The sequence below is a fragment of the Mustela lutreola genome, chromosome 5 (assembly GCF_030435805.1).
Source record: "Mustela lutreola isolate mMusLut2 chromosome 5, mMusLut2.pri, whole genome shotgun sequence".
Lineage (NCBI taxonomy): Eukaryota > Metazoa > Chordata > Mammalia > Carnivora > Mustelidae > Mustela > Mustela lutreola.
This window is the reverse complement of record NC_081294.1, coordinates 140,654,894-140,676,184: the sequence shown is the minus strand read 5'-3', so window position 1 is coordinate 140,676,184 and position 21,291 is coordinate 140,654,894. Positions and strand designations below refer to the sequence as shown.

General features: G+C 40.8%; 1 protein-coding gene, 1 long non-coding RNA gene and 1 pseudogene across 2 annotated transcripts in view; all 3 read right to left on the bottom strand.

Moving 5' to 3' along the window:
• LOC131831192 (protein FAM170A-like) overlaps positions 1 to 4,617 on the bottom strand; it is an 85,400-nt gene extending 80,783 nt beyond the window's left edge. The window contains exons 1-2 of the mRNA XM_059173370.1: positions 3,726 to 4,617; positions 2,706 to 2,855 (exon numbers count right to left, since the gene is read on the bottom strand). The gene's annotated coding sequence lies outside the window, so the exon portion shown is untranslated. The remainder of the gene's footprint in view (positions 1 to 2,705; positions 2,856 to 3,725) is intronic.
• A 7,827-nt stretch (positions 4,618 to 12,444) lies between these two features.
• Positions 12,445 to 13,335, bottom strand: LOC131832568 (HIG1 domain family member 1A, mitochondrial-like; annotated as a pseudogene).
• A 2,017-nt stretch (positions 13,336 to 15,352) lies between these two features.
• Positions 15,353 to 21,012, bottom strand: LOC131832570 (uncharacterized). The gene is made up of 3 exons (XR_009354102.1): positions 20,746 to 21,012; positions 18,483 to 19,501; positions 15,353 to 17,332 (listed from the first exon to the last, which is right to left on the bottom strand). It is a non-coding gene; the product is annotated as an uncharacterized LOC131832570 (long non-coding RNA).
• Positions 21,013 to 21,291: the final 279 nt, after the last annotated feature.

The following is a 21,291-nucleotide window of genomic DNA, read 5'->3' as shown; positions in this document are numbered from 1 at the left end:
CAAAGAGTGGCCAGGTTGTGGATCCTACGATGGTCCTAAAAAATTGAATAAAAGTCATAAAAACAGTTGGCCCCATTCTGTTCCCCTCTTACACTCTTGTCCCTTATCGACTATCCCCACTCTCCCCATCCCCCATGGAAATACTTATTTTGCCCAAAACAGTTACCTTTAGTATGGGCAAAGAATTGGCCTATTGCACTATCCTGTCTTTCTGTGTCATTCGCTGTGGTTAGGATTTTCAGTACCATTTGCCTTCCTTCACATCTGTTACCCTTTTACCCTCTGCGTTCTGAACTCCTAGAGATTTATAACCTCAAATGAGACAAGCAATGAAGTTTTATTTTTGAAGAACCTATTCCTCACTGTTATGTCAGTGTTTCTGTTGCCACGGCAAATAAACAAGCTCACTGCTTCCTAGATAACTGTTTAATAATACCATCATTTCCTATGGGTGTGTCTGATACGTGTACTGGGCACCTGTTGTATCATGATGGTGTGATGGATGTAAGGTGCTTTGTGTGTGAAAGTTCCTAACACGTTGGTTCAAACAGGGCCAGGGCCTAATGTGTAACAGCTCTGGTGTTTGTGAATCTGAATATGGGGTGAATTTTGTGTGACTGAGAATGGTATGCATGCTTTATGTGTTTTAGTTTTGTACATATCCACATGTGTAGATTCCACATCCTGTGACTATGGATTTGTGGGGTGTATAGGTTGTTACAGGATTTAGATGTACCAGAAAATTATTAGGAATACTGTCTTTGAGAGTAGAATTGGTATATTTGTGTAATCTCAGGGGAATAATGAAAGAACATTAGAGGACATAAAAGTCAAAAGTTGTAAGAGAAAGAACATATGAGCTTTGAGACCGTGTAAAGATCTAAAGGAAATGGAGATGTAGAGAAGACTGTGTAAGAAAATATAAGTATATATGTGTATATGTATATTATTTTCACAGATTTAATGATGAAAGGAACTAGACACAAACTATACATTGTATGCTTCCGTGAAACTTAAAAAAGGGGTAACTGATCTAGAGTTTCAGAAGTCAGAGCAATCATCACTTTTTATGGCAAGTGGCATAGAGAATTCAGAAGCATGTGGAAGATTGTTAGGAACTGAATGATGAGGATGAGGAGTGCAGAGGGTTTGTAAAGGGATGAATGTCAGAACACAGGCTACCAAAGTACATGGACTGGATGTCTATACTCCACCTCAAGTCCAGCTCTTGAGAATCTGACTGCTTCTGGCCTACTTAAAGCTGTTGGTACTTTCATGCCTTCCTGATAACATAAATGCTTTGGTGGTTCACACTGACATACCCTTCCATGTTTCTCTGCGAACATTCGCATACCCAGACCCTCTCCCAGCATTTCTTCAAGAAAGAGCACTGCTCTCTGCTGATCTTTTTGGGATTCCTCCGGTCCTAGTAAGGACTTTTCCCCAGCAACTGATCGTTTCTGTTGATCACTGAAGAAAACCGAGTTAGAGTCCGTGATCAAAGGACCGAGACTAATGCAAAGTGAAAGTCAAGCAACGCTTTATTTCTGCCAAGCATCAGAAACCAAACAGACCGGTAGGGGCCGTCTCTCATGAAAAGGCCGCCCCCAAGGAGGCCTGCTCCGGAAGACTATTACTCCAAGGACTACCCTAACGGCTATTCTAAGGGCCATTCTAACGGCTATCCCAACGGCTATTCTAACTGCTCTCCCAACAGCTATTCTAACTCCTCCTACGACTCCCCCGCCCCACACACAGGTGGCCAATGAGATTGCAACACACCACAGTAAATATATGCGCACCCCACTGACTGGATGTGTCCATCTGGCCTGTCCCACCCCTATATCAAGGGTTGCAAGTAAGCTCCTCTGGGAGAGGCGGAGTCAATCTAAGTTTACAACCAAAGAGCTCCCTCTGACTAACGAGGCCCCTACAGACTGGGCATGAGTTTCCGCATCAGGCAGCCTAGGATCAAATGATGGGCAGAATTTGTTCAATCATTGGAGAGCTGATAACAACTATATTAACCTTAAACTAAGGATCCCCACATACTCTGGATGGATGGGGAGGTTTTACAAATGGGTAGGCTCTATTTACCCAATTCCTGTGAATACTGCACCTATGAATTCCATTTTTTCCCTCAATAAATATCTTCCCCCAAAATGTAGGCACACAGTTCCTCTCTACCCACTAAATGTGAAAAGTGTTTGTAATGAGTTCCTATTGAGGGTACAGAACAGGAGCCTCATATTCCCAAATCAGGGCAGAGAAAAAGATTATAACTGGGCCTCATGTGTACCTTTCTCCCTCTGGCTTTGGAGAGATGCCGTGCTGGATGTCTATAGGTCTATGCAGATCTCCTCAACCCTCATCTGCCTAGACTTGAAATGCCCTTCCTTTCTCCTTACCAGAGAATGAGGAGTAATAGGAATTTTCTGATTCAGAATATTCACTTTGACTCATAGTCTGAAGGACTGTCATCCAAATAGTGGCCAGGTTGTGGATGTTTTTGTAACTTTGATGGTCCTAAAAAATTTAATAAAGTCATAAAAATAGCTGGTCCCATTCTGTTTCCCTCTTATACTCTTGTCCGTAATCTACTTAATGTATCTTGTACCTAATCTACTTAAATAAGAGGGCTTGGGCTGAGCAGCTCAATTGTACCTCCCATCCATGGTTAGACCCCACCTGTGTATTTCCCTTACCATCCTCATTAGCACGAATGACCTCAGATAAGAATGAGAAACAGGAGAAGTACTGTGAGGGAGAGGATTGTTGTTCTGCTACCTCACCACCAGGAGGGACCACGGTATAGGACTTAGGATGGGCTGCATCCTCTTGGGTTGTCTTGAATTCTGGTGAATGGAATAAAAATAAAACAATATATTGAGATGCGGCATCTTCTGGAGTCTGCATCCTTTCAAAAGAGCCACACTGAGTAAACACTCTAAGTTAGACAACATTACCACACATGACACTTGCTCTCACAGAAATTGATTTCCTCAGTAGAAAACTCTAATATTAAGGTGAGTTTACCTTTTGAAACTTCACTTCCTCCAAAAGAGAAGTAAATAATGATCAAAATTGTGTTTATGGTGTATGCCCATAATACTGAGAACCTTGCATGTGGGATTTCTGAAGATGTGTAAAGAACACTGAACATGTAGAAAGAACCATGTCTGTAAAACAGCATGCAGTCACTAAAGTTGGATATTTTCAGCTTGATTTTCCTCATGAGTAACTGTGTAATTAGGGAGGATGGGGTACAAGTTTTATGAAGAATTCTGCATGTGTATCTATCTAATTCTATGTTGGTGTCTATCTATACACACATATGTAGAGTGAAAGGATAGACAGATATAATGATATTATAGATATAGACAAATTTTCAGGGCTTCCTGGGAATCCTGGTGCTGGAGATGCTCAAATTAAGACTTCACAAACTTGCCCCAAACTCCTCTTCTAGAATTGTATTTCTATACTTCTCTTAGAGTTTTAATCTTCCCATACAGATCCTTTAAGAGCATCATCCAATGAAGACAGGTATCCCGACATGGTACATTTCTGCCTATTAATTAAGAACAGACACCCTGGGCAGTCCTTGAGCAAAGGGGTCATTTATGGCCATAGCTGAGCACTGGCACTTAATTCTTATTTTTGGTTAACATGTTGCCTCACCTCCCTGCCTGATTCCCCCTCAGACCCACCTCTCACCCACCACATACCATGGGGAATGACACTGTCTGCAGACACACAGGAGTATTCTGAGTTTGCATCTGCTGCCATCTGGCCATGGCCTTGGGGCAACCCAGAGGATCCAGGTAAAACATCTTCATCTCTGCTTAAAACTTCTGGAAAAGAGAAGGAAAAGCAGACAGGTGACATTTTTTTTTTTTTTTTTTTTTTTTTGCCTTCACTAAACTTTAACGAAATAGTATGTACAATAACCCACAGGGCACTTGTCCCCATGAAGATTATAGTCCAGCTTCTGTTCGAAGTTCTAAAATCTAGGTATCTGAAAACATTTTCTGGAATGAAATGTCTGGTTACCTCTGAAAGCCTTATGTTGTTTTCTGCCATGGATCAGAGGCTCAAATTTTTGCCTAGTACATGGTAAGGTGCCTGCACTCTCACTATTCTGTTTATCACAAGAATAAATTCAGAGCATGTCAGTAAAGGTCTTTGGTCTGCCAGCTGTGGTTTATGATATGAAAGTCCTGTTGCTTCCTGGTAGGGTTCGAATTTACAGGACGGAACTGACAGACTTCCACTGCGGCTCCTTGGCCTCCTCCTTCAGGTACCTGGGTCGGACCTTACCCGAGGGCTCTGCTGCACAGCTCTGCGGGACCAGGAGACTCCAGAAGGGTTCCCAAGGCTGACTCCAGGCAACACCTCCCCACTTTGGGCACAGCTCCCCTCTGAGGAGCTATGACTGCCAAATGGCTCAGCTGTCACTTGGCCCACTTGGTGGTGTCACCCTCCTCACATTCCCACACACTATTCTGATTAATTTTTGCATCTATACTCACCGTACACATAAGCCTACCTCTAAACCTTACCAATGAACAGCGAAATTCTCGGTTGTTGGTTATTTCCCTGGTAAAATATGTGTATTTCTAGGATCATCTCGATCTCTGCCATGAATTCAAACATAACACAAAAATCACCGGTTAGTTTTTCTTCCTCCTAATCTACATTTCCAAACTCAACGTTCAGGAAATAGGTCCATTTTTGTTCCTTAGAAAATAACTCAAACATATTAAGTCTCCTCCTGAGTTTAAAAACTTCAGGGAAGCTTATAACTCAATGTTTACTTCACAAAATGCACCTACATTGTCTCTTAGGTCGCTGGAGAGTGTCTCATAGGTCATGTTGGTTTAGGAATGAGACAATTCAGTGGGGGTGCTGTATTTTCTAGGGACTTAGTATGTGTGCCATGTTTGTGAACACAGTCTGATGTGTGTATGTGTCTGTCACGTGTCCTCAACAATTTTATGCAGAGAGTGTAGAGGTGACATGGCCATTGTATGTGAGGTAGCATGAGCGTCGTGGGTGATACTGCAGCATCCTTCTAGAGATGTACAGTAGAATGTCTTCCCTGTATTACAAGGGACCTGTGTGTCACATAGTATAAAGTTTAAGTAGTTGGAGAGTATCTATTTGGTTTGTGAGTGAAGTATGGAGCTGGGTGATTTTGTGATAACTGCTGAGATTGGGAAAGCAATACACACCGACCACGTGAACAATGGTTGCGGCACTTCATGTGCGCTCCTTGACTGAGGAATTACATGGGGGGTCTAGGGGGCTGGAAACGGGAGTTTTATAAAATGTTAAATGACTGTATTGGCTTCGTGCATTGTTAATGTGAAATTACAAAATCCTACAAGAGTGAGATTATTTGTGTGAGTTCAACATTAGAGTGGCTAAGGAAGGACATTAGAGAGAGCAAACTTGAGGAATGCATATGCTGCAAAATGAGATGTAAATGTTCAAGACATGAGGATCTGAGATTATGAGTGTGTCTCAGAGTGCAAGGATATGGGAGTGGAGAAGGAGAAATTCAGGGATGAGTGTAAATGGGTAAATATGAGAGGACACTGGGTTAAGTCCAGCAGTGGGTGTGACGGAATAAAGATTTCTGTGTTTTTATGAGGGTAGGAGGTTACTAGAGGGAGAAACTAAGGACCCTTTCAAATCTCTCCCCTTCTTCACCCCTGAAAGGACATATGCTCAGGAGCTCCTAATCAGAGAAAAAAGGGAAATCTACTGGTTTGTCTTTACATGCCCTAGCTGGTCCCTCCTGGCCCATTTCACAAAAGTTGTCAGAGGTCTGTCCACATTCTGACCAACAGACCTCATCTTCAGAACACAGCCTACCCAATAAGAATCCTTTAAATAGTCTTACCATTTTATTTTTTTAATTGTTTTTTTTAAAGATTTCATTTACTTATTTGAGAGAGAGAGACTAAGAGAAAGAGGGAACAGAAGCTGGGGGACTGGGAAAGGGAGAAGCAGGTTTCCTGCTGAACAGGGTGCCCAATGCAGGTACCGATCCCAGGACCCTGGATCATGACCTAAGCCGAAGTCAGACGCTTAATGACTGAGCCACCCAGGTGCCCCAGTGTTACCATTTTAAGTGAATGAACTGAACCATGTGTTTTTCTCCATTTGGTCCTGAAATTACACTAGAGATTTAAAGGCCAAAAAAGGGATAAACAAAAAGGACTAAGAATGACAAAGATAATCACAAAGTGAAATGTGAAATCCACAACAGATATATTGGTAGTACATGACACTCGGAAAGACCGATTCTAAAGTCTCTACAGAAGAATTACAGGGAAAACTATGTTAAAGAATCTCAGAAACACCAGGGAGTATTAGGGAACGGAGCTCTCGAAGCTGGGTTAGAGATCTCTTCCCCTATCCCAGAAGTAAGGAAACAATTGTACCCCTGTCAGGATAAAGCCAGAATTTTCCTCTCTGGAAAGATTTAGCCAGGGAAAGAGGTAGTGGGAAACATATGGTGCCCACTGAGGAGCTGGAACCATACTGAAGGAGAAAATTCTTCCAAGAAAGACAGAAGGACCTAGAAGGAGAGAGAGAGAGAGAGAAAGGAAGGTAGGATAGATGGAAGGAATAATGGAAGGAAAGGGAAGGGGAAAAGAAGGGAAGGAAGGAAGGAAGGAAGGAAGGAAGGAAGGAAGGAAGGAAGGAAGAAAGAGAGATTGATTATTCCTCTCAAGGGGTGAGATGTTCTATCCTCCCTCTATCTGACCTAAGAACAATGGCAGCCTCTTAGGTACTAGGTACCTTACCAGCCCCAGAGAAAAACTCAAAACACTAACAGTTGGATATCTGACAATAAAAAAAGTTCTAGCCCTAATATTTTACAATGAAGCCTTGTAATCCATAAGTAACAACATGCACCATAACTTCCAATCAGCTATTTTAGGGCCCCCTATATTGTTCTGAGGGAAAAAACAAAAAAAGGAAGTTGAAGATTAGTGCAGAGCAATGAACAGAACAAAAGCATCAAAATGGCTTCTAAGCTTCGGAAAGAATAAGGAAAATATGACATCCATAAAATTGAGTGGTATAGAAAGGTATAAGAAACAAAAGATTGGGTTATGGAAAAGAACACGTTCAAGTGAAAAATCTGATGGTGAAAAAGTACCATTTAAATGAAATATATGGAAAATAAATATGAGAAGACCCGGAATTCTTCTATCTTTTTTGTTCGCTTAACATTATTTAAGAAACTCTTATGCTGTATCTGGTGTAGGAGATAAAGTAGTAGAAAGGCAAAGTTTCTTGAAGGGTTTCTTTCTAGTGGGAAAGACATAATCAACGTAAAGAAGTCAATAGTGCAGAGGCAGTGTTAATAACTAAGGAGAAAAAACAGGAAGGAGATTATGAGATTTTGGAAGAAGACTAAAGTTGTAGAGTGCGTAGAAGGCTTCACCATGACTTTTGAGAAAAAGACCAGAAGCAAGTAAGTGAGACAGCAAGGGGTGTTGACATGTGAGAGGAAAACATTCCAGCGAAAGAGAACAGCCAAGTCTCTCAAGAGCATGCCTGGTGGGTGCCAAGAACACCAAGGAGCAGCATCCTGGAACTGAGAAAATCAGGGGAAGGGAGGAGGAAACTATGTCAATGGAGATCAAGGAAAGCAAGACTGGGTAAGATCTTATAAATCAAGATAAAGTGGGCTTGGAGCAGAGAGATGATCCAAGACTGCCAGAAGTTAGACATAAAAAGACACATATCTCGGGGAATTGAAAACAGTATTGGGCAACACATAAAAGAAACAGTCATTGTGCAAACTTATATTCAAAAGCAACCAAAAAGAAATGCAATGAAACAACAAAAGGAATACAGACAGAAGAAGCAGTCCTACATGGTAGCAAGGAAAGACCTTTACTTCAACTTCTTGCTTGAACACACCAACTCACTGTTACTTGTCAAATAACTCCTTCTGAAATAGACCTGAAAACCAGATAAAAAGCTCTTCCACAACAAAAGATAAAAGGGCCACATTAAGATAGGAAGGAGAGGAAGAGATGCAGTCTCACCAAAAGTGCCACTCCCAGGGCTGTAGGGATCTCAGGAATATGGACAGAGCTTTTCCCTGAGGAGTAAGAGGTTTGTGTCCCACATAAGGCATGCCAAACCTTGCAACCTGAACCAGAGAGATGCAAACCCAAAAATACCTGACTTTTGAAACCAACTGTCTCACATCTCAAAGACAGAAAGGGCTGCAAGGCGCTGAGATTCTGATTTCCAAGGGCTCCAGCATCCAGACCCCACTGCAAAACCAGCTCTTTGAAAAGTGCCTTCGACTATTCATTTGTTAATCTCTGCCTGAGAGATAGGGCCTCTTGGGATTCTGTCCAGAACACAGGCACTGGCAAGCACCATTTCTGCACTCCCTTCCACCTGGCTAGTGCCAGAAGATTCGCACAGTCACAGCTGTTGCCCCACTAAAGCTGGCAGGCATGCCCTACCCCAGAGCTCTACCACTCCCTCACCAAAACCAGTGGATGTGTCTTAACCCTGTGCTCTCCTCCAACCTCACTAAAGCTAAAATGAGTGGACCTTTCTGGGTCTTGCACTCAACCTGCCTTGCAAAAGCTGGCAGACCCACATGGTGCACAAAGGACACCCTGGCTCTGGTGGCCAAGGGGTGCTTGCCTCTCTGGGCCTCACAGGCCTAAAACAACTGAGCAGACAGTTATTGCCAGGCTATCACCACCAGGCACTGCAAAGACAGTAGACCGAAATGTATCCCGAGCCTTCCTATGAAAAAAAATCTGTTTACCTGTCTTAGAGGTTCAGCCTAAAGGGCAGGCTTTCAGTTTGGCACATATGAAGAGGCTACAGAGGTGCTCTCAGGGAATGTAAGCCACGGAAAGCCATCATTCCACTTTCCGAAGGACTGGCTACAGCATGGCAGTACCTCTCAGAAAAGAGTTTACACACTCATCAGCTCATCGGGAGACCCAAGTTTTGTGAATGTCAAACACCTCCTGATCTCCTGGACAGGAGGTCAGCAGGATTTACCACTGTGTTTCCAGGGGATTGCACATATTTTCACGCTTTAAAAGCCGCTAAGGGTATGGCTTCCAATCAGCCTGAAACGGGGTGCTATTGGAGATTCCTTCCATTGGAACAATGACAAGTCTTGGCAAACCTTCAACAATTGGGACCACATGGCTTCACTGGTGATATCTACTAAAATTCAAAATTCAAAGAAGATTCAATATCAATCCTTCCCAAACTCTTCAAAATAAACAAACAAAACCAAAAAAGAAAACAAAGAAACAAACAAAAAAATGAAGAACTTCCTCTTCCTTGAAGAGGAAGGAATGCTGCCAAACTCATTCTACAAGACTACCAATACTATTAGCAAAACTGGACAAAGACACTAAAAAACAAATGAACAAAAACCAAATGAACATACAAACAAACAAAAAGCTATGGGCCAATATTCCTGATGAACATAGATTCAAAAGTCCTCAACAAAACACTGGAAAACCAACAATATATTTAAAGGATCATATACCATGATCAAGGGGTTATTTATCCCAGGCATGGAAGGACGACTCAACAGCTCCAAGTCAGTCAACCTGATATAGGACATTAACAAAATAAGAGAAATGGTGAAGACAGTCTCCACAGATGCAGAAAAAGTATGTCTCAAAGTCCAACACCCATTTAAGATAAAAACCCTCAACAGGGCAGGTACAGAGAGAAGGCATCTCAGCATAATAAAGGCTATGTATGACAAGCCCACAGTAGACATACTCAATGACGAAATGCTAAAAGCTTTTTCTCTAAGATCCAGAACCAGAAAGAGATGCTCACTCTTGCCACTTCTGTTCAGCAGTATTGGAAATCCTAGCCAGGGAAATTATGCAAGAAAAATAAATAAAAGGCATCCAAATAGGAAAGGAAGAAATCAAATTGTCACTATTTGCAGAAGACATGATTTCATTGATAGAAAACCCTATAGACTCTAACAAAAATCTGTTCTGATAAATAAAATCAGTAAAGGTGTAAAGTTACAAAATCTATTCACAAAAACGAATTGCATTACTATATACTAATAATGAGCTATTAGAGAGACAAATTAAGAAAACAATCTCATTTACAAATGCATCAAAAAGAATGAAATGTCAAGGAATAAATTTGTCCAAGGAGGTGAAAGACCTGTACTCTGAAAACTCCAAGATACTGATGAAACAGACAGAAGATGACACAAACAAATGGAAAGATAAACTGTGCTCATGGATTAGAAGGATTAATATTGTTAAAATGGCCATACTACCCAGAGAAAATTTACAGACTCAGTTCAATCTCTATCAAAATTCCAATGATAATTTTCACAGAAATAGAACAATCTTAAAATTTGCGTTGAACCACAAAAGACCCTGAAAAATCTTGAGGGGAAAAAAAAAAAAAGAACAAAGCTAGAGCCACTGTGGTCCCTGATTTCAAATTATATTACAAATCTATAGTAATTAAAACAGTATGGTATTATCATAAAAACATACAAAGATTAATAGAACAGAAAGATGAGCCCAGAAATGTATGATCAATAAATTTAAAACAAAGGAGCCAAGAATATACAAGGGGGGAAGTGCCATCTCTTCAGTAAATATAATGCAGGGAAAATGGATAGTCACTTGCAAAAGAATAAAACTATCATTAACATCTTATGCCATACATAAAAATTAACTGGAAATGGGTTAAAATTTTGAAGGTAACCATAAAACTCTGAGAGGAAAACAGTTAATGTACTATAACCAATATAGTCAGGATTCAAAGTAAATCATTTACAACTAAAAAATTGAAGGTGTACTAATATATTTAACAATTTCAAGGAAGTAATTATAGAAATATAATATTACTATTTTCTATCAGGTGGTAGAGAAAAGGAGAATAGAAGGAAAGAAGAAACTCGCTCATTTTAACATTACTCATTGTATAGAAATATTACAAATTTTGTGTGAAAAGATAGATCACTTTCACCAAAAGTGAAAAAAGAGAGATTTAATATTACCTTCCACACCTAAAACATCATGAATCATAAACTGAACATTGCGGGCAGGGGGGCGGCGGGCAGGAAATAGACTACTGTGTCCTATCAAGTCTAACAAAACAACAGAGGAGGGCTTCCCAACCAATATTTCAGAGCACACTACTGTGGTGCTACTGGTTATAACAACACTAAGATATCAACCTCATTGGCCTTGTGGATTCAGGAAGGGGCTGGACTAGCCAGATTCCCCAAGGAAAATCCCAACCAACAGAAACTAGTCTCTTCTGTTTATTCTAGTATGTAGTAAAATATAATCATTTTCAATATAATACAGGGTGAAGAAGGGCACTTAACACTACAGCACTGCATGCATATACAGAATTCTTACACTGTTCTTCATTTTGTCTAAGGGTTTTATTTATTTATTCATGAGAGACAGAGAGAGAGAGAGAGAGACAGAGGCAGAGGAAAAAGCAGGTTCCCAGAACAGCAGGGAGCCTGATGAGGGACATGAGCTGAAGGCAGATGCCTAACCAGCTGAGCCACCCATGGGCCCTCCACTGTCCTTTAGTTACACACTCATCTATTATTTTGTTGTCTGGTAATTTAGTTTAAGAAAACCATAGAGCGGGCGCCTGGGTGGCTCAGTGGGTTGGGCCGCTGCCTTCGGCTCAGGTCATGATCTCAGGGTCCTGGGATCGAGTCCCGCATCGGGCTCTCTGCTCAGCAGGGAGCCTGCTTCCTCCTCTCTCTCTCTGCCTGCCTCTCTGCCTACTTGTGATCTCTCTCTGTCAAATAAATAAATAAAATCTTAAAAAAAAAAATTAAAAAAAAAAAAGAAAAGAAAAGAAAACCATAGAAAAGTCCTGGAGAGAATGAAAATGAAACTCACCTAGGTAAAAGGAAATTTGGGGAGGAAAAAAATTTGGTTATTTAGGTAGAAATGGTCTTTTTTTTTTAATTAATATTTATGATTCTTACAGAGAAAATAAGCTTCATACATTTAAAAAAGTTTTTCACTTAATCTTTGCTTTAGTACTTAAAATACACATTTCAACATTTAAAAATTATTCTAATACAAGAGCACCATTAATATAACTCTACAATTACAAAAGAAGCTAAACTGGGAATCAGTTAAGTTATTCTCATGTTTACAAGTATGATTCTGAAATAAATATTACTTCTATAAACAGCTCTTTATGGCTTTTTAGGTTTGGCTTAAATAAATGTATTTTAGGTTGTGGGGAAGCTTACTATATTCCATGCACTGTTCTGAAAGGATTAAGAGCGAACCAATCCTAAAAACTGAAGTACCCAATCAATCTGCAAAATAGGCAGAAAAAAGTTAAATGGGATTCCTACATAACATCAAAAGCATTTGTTTTTTTTCAAAAGCATGTTTTGATACTAGAATCAAATCAGCAACTAGGAGTACTTCAGGACTGGCACAATGTCCTCTTTATAACTGATTTTATCATAAGAGTTTAAGGAGGAGCATATTTTCCACTGTCCAGTCCATTTAAAAGTGACATGTTTCTTCTTTTGTGCTAATGTGACTCCCCTGAATGACCTAGCTAGTTGATTGGTCACTAGTAATTTGGTAACCAGTCAAATCAAGCCTGTAAGAAAGGAAGCCAATTCTTAAACTACCATATTATCTGACCCATTCAAATAATTTATTTTCAACATAAACATATAAACTCAATATGAGATGCCTAAGTAAAGCAAATACCACCAACAAAACTGAGACAGCTACTCTTCCTCTAAGGTTTAGGCTTTGCCCAGAATTCCTTATACATGGAATACCCCATATCAAGAGTCATTGCTCCCACAACAAAGTGTTGGGCTGCCGCACGCATGTGGATCAAGTGAACAGACATTTTAGTATTTCCCCTGCTCTTCAATTTATATAATCCATATGCAACAATTGCTGCAAACCTGGCCATTGCAATGGGAACAAACGGTGCCTCTCTAGCTTTTCAGATAAGTTTAGATCCCTGATCTTCATCATATGAAGAAAGAGAAACATCTGTGCCAGTTGACATGGTGGCTGAAGAATCCTCCTACAGGGACAGGACTCAGTCTCCAACTGGTTTTCAGAAATGGTCTTAATTATACATTTTTTTCAGACCTGCTAGATTGCAAATAAGTTGACTATGATATATTATGCAGTTATGCATGAGAAGTGATGGTAAAATTAAAAAAAAAAAGGTAGATAAATAAACTCACTGTTTCTGAGGTTTGTTCATTAGATACAAGGTAATACTTAAATTTAGTTCATGTTGCCACCTGTGAAAGCTGGTATACAAATGGACTACTGGGGGAAAAAAAAGAGTAACACTAGATATTCAACAAGATAGCCAAATTCAGGATGTTTCTTCTTCAAGGGTAGTAGATTTAGCATTCTATGTAGAAGATTTACTTCCAGGACAATTAGACTCCATATCCTCTCTCTAAATGAGCCAAATGGTGTCATTACCATAGCCATATCCCCAAAAGTCACCATCAATTCATGAGTCTCTAACTGCAGAGAAGAATGCATTCCAAAATCCAAGGAAGGATTTTTTTCAAAGTCTAAATGATACAAATGGGAGGACCTGATAGCATAAGCTGTATTTAATGGGAATCTCTGATATCTCAAGCCATTGGCCAGCCACAATCTCTCTAAAAACAAAAACAAACACCAACAATGACAGGATCAGTAAAAAGCTAGATTTAGAGTACAAGTTTTCAGACATGATACCAAAAGTGTTATCCATAATAAAAAAATAGTTGATATATTTGGCTTCCTAAAAATTGGAATTTTTGCTAGGCCTAAGACCCTGTTAAGAGGACAAAAAGACAAGCCACCAGAAGAGAGAGATTTGCAAACCACATAACCCACAGGTAACTGATACCTAAAACATACAAATCATTCTCCAAATAATAAAGCAACCTAATTTAAAAAGAAGTAAAAGACCTACACACACAGTTCAAAAAAGGGAATTTGCAAATGTCAATTACATGAAGAGAGATAGTCAACATCCTTAGTCACAAGAAAACACGAATTCAAACAACCACAAATAACTACTGCATATCTCTTAAAATGGCTTAAAAATACTTATATCTATACTTATAATTATATTAATACATTATACTAATACTTGTAATGTATAACACATTTTACTAATATTTATACTGTAACACCTTTAGGCATTACACTAGGAGGAAGCAACCTGATACCCACATAAAAACCTTTGCACGAATGTCACAGCAGCTTTTTAGTCATAAATGGCCAAGGACTTTAGAACATGGGATGTGTCGCAATGCTCTACAGAGTTAAATGGAATACTCCTCAGCAATCAAGTAATGAAGTATCAGTGTATTCAAACAATTTGGCTGGATCTTAAGAAAATTATGCTTAGTGGAAAATGCCAGTCTCAGACGTTGACATACAGTATGATTACATTTCCATAAAATTTGTGAAATGAAAACACTACAGAGATGGAGAACAGAAGTGGTGGTCAGGAGTTGGGGCAAGGGACAATTGGGAGGTGGGGGGATGGTGTCCATAAAGACCAGCCTCAGAGAAGTGCTTTGGGATGACAGAACGTTTCTGTATTGTCACTGCAGTGATATGTATATTATAATTCTATACAGGGCATAAGATGGCATGGAATTATAAAAAGACAAAATATAAGCACACACAAAAACAGTAACATCTGAGTAAGGTCTGCAATGTGTTTAGTTGTTTTGTTCCAGTCAATTTCCTTTGTTTGGGAATGAACTATAACTATGCTGAAGAAAAGGGGGTGATGGGTATACATGGGACTTCTCTGATGAGTTTTATCATAATTAACTTTTTTAAAAAGCTCAGCATATCTCAAACAATATTTTTTAAAAATCCTACCCAGACATGTCTTACTCAAACTACTGATAATCAAAGGTAAGGAAAGCAAATACCAAAAATGAATCTTTTGAGTGGCTAAGTAATGTGTTTTTACTTGCATCTCATTATCCTCCCCACTAGGATTACTTTAGTATTACGAAATCCATTTTTAAGACAGAACATTGACTCAGAACGTCTGTGAATTTGCTAAGTGGCAGTAAGAGATAAAATCCAGTTTGACTGTTTGGAAGTCTGATCTTTTGCTTATACACCCAAACATTTTTCCTGCACCTTCCTGATTAATCAAGGATATAGTATACCTACTGAGTTTAAGTATATCCCTTACTGTTTCAGTATAAAGTCAGAGAAATATATTATTTCATTCTAGGCCATACTGTTTCCATAAATAAAATGGAAGAAATGATCATATTGAAGCTAATTTGCATCCAAATTAAGGGACATTAGGTTTCAAACAACAGTAAATGACTCAGGCTAATGCAAACAAAACAAGAATTTATTGAAGGGTTGGTGGAGATGCTTAGCATATTAAAGTCCTAACTGAAATGGCCAGGTCATCCGAAAAAGAAGAACTGAAGGAGTGCAGTGCAGGCTCACAGACTTTAATTTGGGTTGCGGACAAAAGATCACTCACCAGGAAACTGCCCAGTCTCTAGCTCCTGTTTCAATTGTCTAAGCTATCAGTACAGACTGTTCCAACACAGGTTCTACACCTAGGTAAACTATGTAAGCCAAGTGTTGAAGTAAGGACTTCACTTGGCTAGTCTGACTTGCTTGCCCATATATTTGGCCAGAAAGTGAAGACACTATCACAGGAAGAAGATTAAAGAACTAGGCAGATGAAAGCAAAAACAATTATAATCCTTCTCTTGGCTTCAATGGCACACAGGTGCACATAAACTTCTTATATGTCCATATCCATGGGGACAGCCTCACTATATCTGAGATATATATAGAGAGAAAAGGAAATACGTGTATAGGCCTAGGTATATACAGGTTTGTATATATATACATATATAAACTGTTATACAAACCTGTGTAAATATGTATGTCCCAAACGCCATATAGCAGTCATGAACTTCTGAAACATGCACTTCTGAAAGTGCAAAGCTAAAAGTTACAAATGATCCCATTTCAAAGTTGAACTATTTTAATTTTCCTTATATTATTTGCGAACTATAAAGAACACTTGAAAATTTCCCTGTTTCTGACCTTCTGATTGATTATGGAAGAGTGACAAAAGAAATATTAAAAATTTATCTTTGAAAATGCACAATGGAAGTGTAAGTGACTTGCAAATAATTGAACATGTAAATTATATTTTTCAAAACGTGGTGTCTTTTATGCTTCTAAAATTAAGTTTAAGGCTGCATTATGACTTCTGTGACACCCTTGTGTAGACATATTTGATCATCCATGATGATTTATTACATGTTCCATCCTCTCTCCTGTGACTGTATAAGAAGTATTTGCACACCTATGTGTGCACAAGCTCAGAGAAGCCAAGTGGGGGGTTTTCTTTGCTTTTGTTTCATTTGTGAAATAGCTTTTTCTCTCTCAATAATAAGAATGTCTATCTGTCAGCCAGATAACTGTGCAAGTGAGTATATTAGAAAAAGATAAGGAGAAAGGTGTATGTTCATATAAAGAAAAGGATATAGAAAAATAAGTATAAGTTAACAGAGACTACAGTGGAGCAAATGTTTGGGTGCAAGTGGAGGGGAGGAAGAATATGGATTACAATCTGGACCATTGATATTTGGAGTGTTCAGGCACATATTCATAGAGAGAAGACGTGGAGGAGTGAAGAGTAAGGGCGGGCCTGGAGAGTAAGACTACAAGCCAGGTCTCCAAACCTACAGTAAATCGAGGGACTTGAGAAGCAACAAGTAGAAGTCAAACGGAGGAAAGAGATCAGAAATATCCTTTTAGATCCTCTGTCAAGTTAACAGTCTCCTCCCTTGAGTTCTGCCAAGCTGTCATCAATCTTCTTATTCCACCAGCCAAAGCTCTAGGAAGATGTCATGGCTTGATCACAGTACTAACATCTCTCTACCCAAACTGCCCTCTTCCCAACAAGGCAATCTTGCAGGGATTTTCAGTGGTGCCTGCCTCCTGGCAGGGTGGGGAGGGTCAGCAGGAGTTATCCCATGGGGCTCCTGAGTGCCCAGTAATTCCCAGCATTCCTTGTACTTCTCACAGCTCTAGGCGGATATTTTCTCTAGAGCTGGGCACCGCATTTTACCAGGTCAACTGGGAGCAGCTGCAGAGTATCAGGTATATCTATCTTCAGCCAGCCATCCCTAGATGCTAGGCGGGCTTAGGAGAACTTCTGTGCTCCCATCAGACTGCAGGGTGTGCTGGACACCATCATTTGAAATCTTTGGGCCAGTGGGTCTGTGTTGCTACAAGAACACCAAAACAGGAAAGGAGATCGTTTCAATGAGGAAGGCAGCTTTTCTTATTTTACTGATATACATTCATTCACTCTATGTGATTCAAAAAATTTAGGGCAATTCCCAGGTTCCATTATGACTCTTGGACCCTAGAAGAAGAGCCCTTCTTTTTAAGATATACTCTCATTCATTGTGGTACAAAGCTGGTTTTGCTAGTCTTTGCAGTCTCATCTATGTTTAACCCTCCTACTCATCCCTTAGAACAAGCACTTGATGCTATAACAAAAATAAATAATAACATGCAGGAATCATGAACTTTCATAAAAGAACATGGGGATCCTCAAGAAAGCAACACATTCAAAGTTGCCTGAAACTGGGGCGCCTGGGTGACTCAGTTGGTTAAGCATCCAACTCTTGATTTCAGCTCAGGTCATTATCTCAGGGTCATGAGATTGAGCCCTGAGCCAGGCTCTGCACTGGGTGGGGAGCCTGTTGAAGAATTTTCTCTCCCTCTACTCTTTTCACCTATTTGCTCTTGCTCTTAAAAAAAAAAAAATAGGTTGCCAGATTGCCAGAAATGGTCCATGACAAAAGGGTAACCTCTATCCCTATTTCTTTCCAGTTGCTTCTGACACTTTAAAGGAAGCAGCCAGAGTTACTGGCTCCTAGTACATATCAAGGGTGGAAGAAAAGGAATCCTCTGATTATAACTCTTCAGCATGTCTTCTAGGTATGAAACTTAGAACATGACATCTGAGATCTCACTCTCACCCAGGAAAAGGGCAGGACTACATCTAGCCTGCATACCAACCCTTCCTCCAACAGACAAAGTTTGTCTCTGCTTTGCCCTGCACCCCTTGGAAAGGGAGGCAGGCCAAGGGATGTGACTCCCATGTCATTTGGTTAATCTAAGAATGGTGGGCCCAGGCTTCTCAGCCCTGCTTAACTGCTAGTCAGGTCTTTACTCCTGTCTCCTCAAAGGGCATAGAAAGGAAGCAATCTCCTTAATCTGTCATCAAGCAAGCATTCTACTTCCAAGTATGTATTCCTCTGAAGGAAATTATTCAACACAGTTATCCTGGAACCTTGGGAGGCATCCCCAGCAGAAACCTGAGTCTCAAGAACACTTGAGACGTTTTCTTACTCCTAGGGCCCTCACCTCTTCTACAATCCAGCCCCCAGCAGTTTTCCCTTCAGTCAGTCTCCTTTTTTCAGGTAGAGATGATATGTGAGTGGTCATTGCTCTTTAGTTTGTATGAGACCATCTTGCAGTTCTGCATGGTGTGAACTGCCTTCTTCTCCCTCCTTCTTGGGAGAGCAGTGGAGATAGTTGAAAGGGGTTGTCTGCTCCTGGTGGTGGTGGGCTGGCAGTGGTGGTGGTGGTGGATGTGCATAAACAAAAATGGGTCCTAGGGCTTCTTAGAGAAGATGAAGCCCGTCTCAGTAGAGTCTGGCCTACTCTACTGCTTCTCCCGGAGGGACTAGAAAGAGTTCTGTTTATTTGTATGAAGACAACTTCAGGCCAAAATATTTCACTTTCTGGCATCTATATGCCAGTATTCTTAGTATTCTTTGTCTGCCTACTCTTTTCCTTCTCTACCCTTTTCTTTCTCTCCAGCAAAGTCAAGGTCAGATGGAAAGTATGGCAGCTGAAGCCCTCACGGACTCCATGCTTCACGTGTTCCTGGAGGACCTCCAAGCTAGGAAAGACCCGGCAGCAGGCCATGCACCTGAAGCCACTATCCAGGGTCACGAGCCATTCAGGCGTCTTGGCCCTGGGATATTCCTCGGCAGCTGGAGGCACTGGTGGACTGTCAGCCTCCTTCCCTTTCTCCTGCTCTTCTATTGTCTGCCTGGATGCACTGCAAGTTGGTGGCTCCTTAGTAGTGCAAGAGGGGGTGACTGCTCCCTGGAGATCAGAAAAGGTCTTTTTTTCTTTTTTTGTTTTTTTGGTAGGAGGCTCCAGGCTTTCTTGCTCATCATTGAGGACAGCCACACCCCTTTTTGTTCTTACATTCATATAGTAGACATTCATGAATGTTTCCTCTTCTGTGTTTGCAGAGGACACAGAAGGCTTAGGATCATTAGCCAGCTGCAAAGTAAAGGAGCTATATAGAAAGTGTGAGGAAGTCTCACATTTCTTGGAACAAGAAACAAGCTGGTCTGTTTGAGGAGCTCCTAGGAAAGAAAATTTCAAGTGTAAGACAAATAGAATAAGTCCGCGGTATCCGGAGGAGGCGAGATGCCCATGAGACTATTCCTATGCAGACATGTGGAGCCTAAGTATATACACATGTGATATTTCAGAATTCTCTGAGTGTTTTGCTTTGAGGTATGTACATGGTCTAGCTATGTGGGAATGAGGGTGTGGTGTGTCTTGTGGAGTTGCAAGTGTGTTTTGGGACACAGTTGGTGAGTGGTGGGTTTTTTTCTTTTTCTTTTTTTTTTTTTCTTCAGTGTTTTGTTTATTTGAGAGAGACAGGAGGGGTGGAGGGAGAGGGACAAGCAGACTCTCTGCTGAACATGGAGCCTGACGCGGGGCTTGATCACATGATGCCGAGATCAGGACCTGAGCCAAAACCAAGCGTTGGCTGCCCAAATGACTGAGCCACCCAGGAGACCCTGATGAGTGTTTCTGATGATGGTGCAAGGTGATGGCGGATGAGTGTGTGCATGCGTATTCCACAGTGTGGCAGAGCATATGTACAAGTGCAGGACTGGTGCCGTTTGTCATGAGACAACAGGACTTAGAGTGTTACCAGAAGTGACCTGGGCTCCCTGAACATGCAGCTCTGTAAAGACATGCAGCTCATGTCTTCGTGCATGAAGTGGCACATGGACGAGTAAGGCTCTCTATGAAGGTGCACCCCTCTCAGGGTGTACCAATTTTCCACAATTTGGCTTAGTGTGAGGTAGTTAAACCAGGTGATTGGTGTGAGGGGATGTAAATTCCGTATGGCATTAGTGTGTAAATGGGTGAGTCTGATTGTGTGAAGGAGTGAGGGTATGAGGGCATAGCTGCGCCCTCACATACAAGAGAATGGGAAGATTGATGAAGAATGAAGGCATGTCTAAAAGCAAAGGGAAGGAGAAATGGGACCATAACTGGTAGGAAGGCAGATGGATGCAGGAGTGTGTGTGAGGAGTCTATGCTCACCTGAGGGGGAAGACTATGATGAAAGGCCCACACCAGCACAGTGCTCTTCCCGGCCCCCAGCTGTCCCAGCACTCTCACGAGTAACTGGGTCCTAACCCTGGAGGCACATTCCCATTTGTCCCTCTGCAGAGCCTTCAGTCTTAGTGCCTCTGCCCTGAAGCCCTCTTCAGATTTTTAAGTGGAGACTTAAATAAGAGGGCTTGGGCTGAGCAGCTCAGTTGTACCTCCCATCCATGCTCAGACCCCACCTGTGTATTTCCCTTACCATCCTGATTAGCCCTAATGATTTGCGATATGGAAGAAAAACAGGTGTAGTAGGATGAGGCAGATGATTCTTCTGCAGCCTCACCACCAGGAGGGACCACGGCAGAGGACTTGGGATGGGCTCCGTCCTCCTGGGTGGTCTTGAATTCTGGTGAATGGAATAAAAATAAAACAATATATTGAGATGCGGCATCTTCTGGAGTCTGTATCCTTTCAGAAGTGCCACACTGAGTAAACACTCTAAGTTAGACAACATTACCACACGTGACACTTGCTCTCACGGAAATTAAGTGATTTTCTCAGTAGAAAACTCTAATATTAAGGTGAGTTTACCTCTTAAAACTTCACTTACTCCAAAAGAGAAGTAAATAACAATGATCAAAATTATGTTTTTGGTGGATACCCATAATACTGAGTACCTTGCATGTAGGATTTCTGGAAATGTGTAAAGAGCACTGAAGATGTAGAAAGAACCATGTCTCTGAAACAGTATGGAGTCACTAACATTGGGTATTTTCAGCTTGATTTTCCTCATGAGAAACTGTGT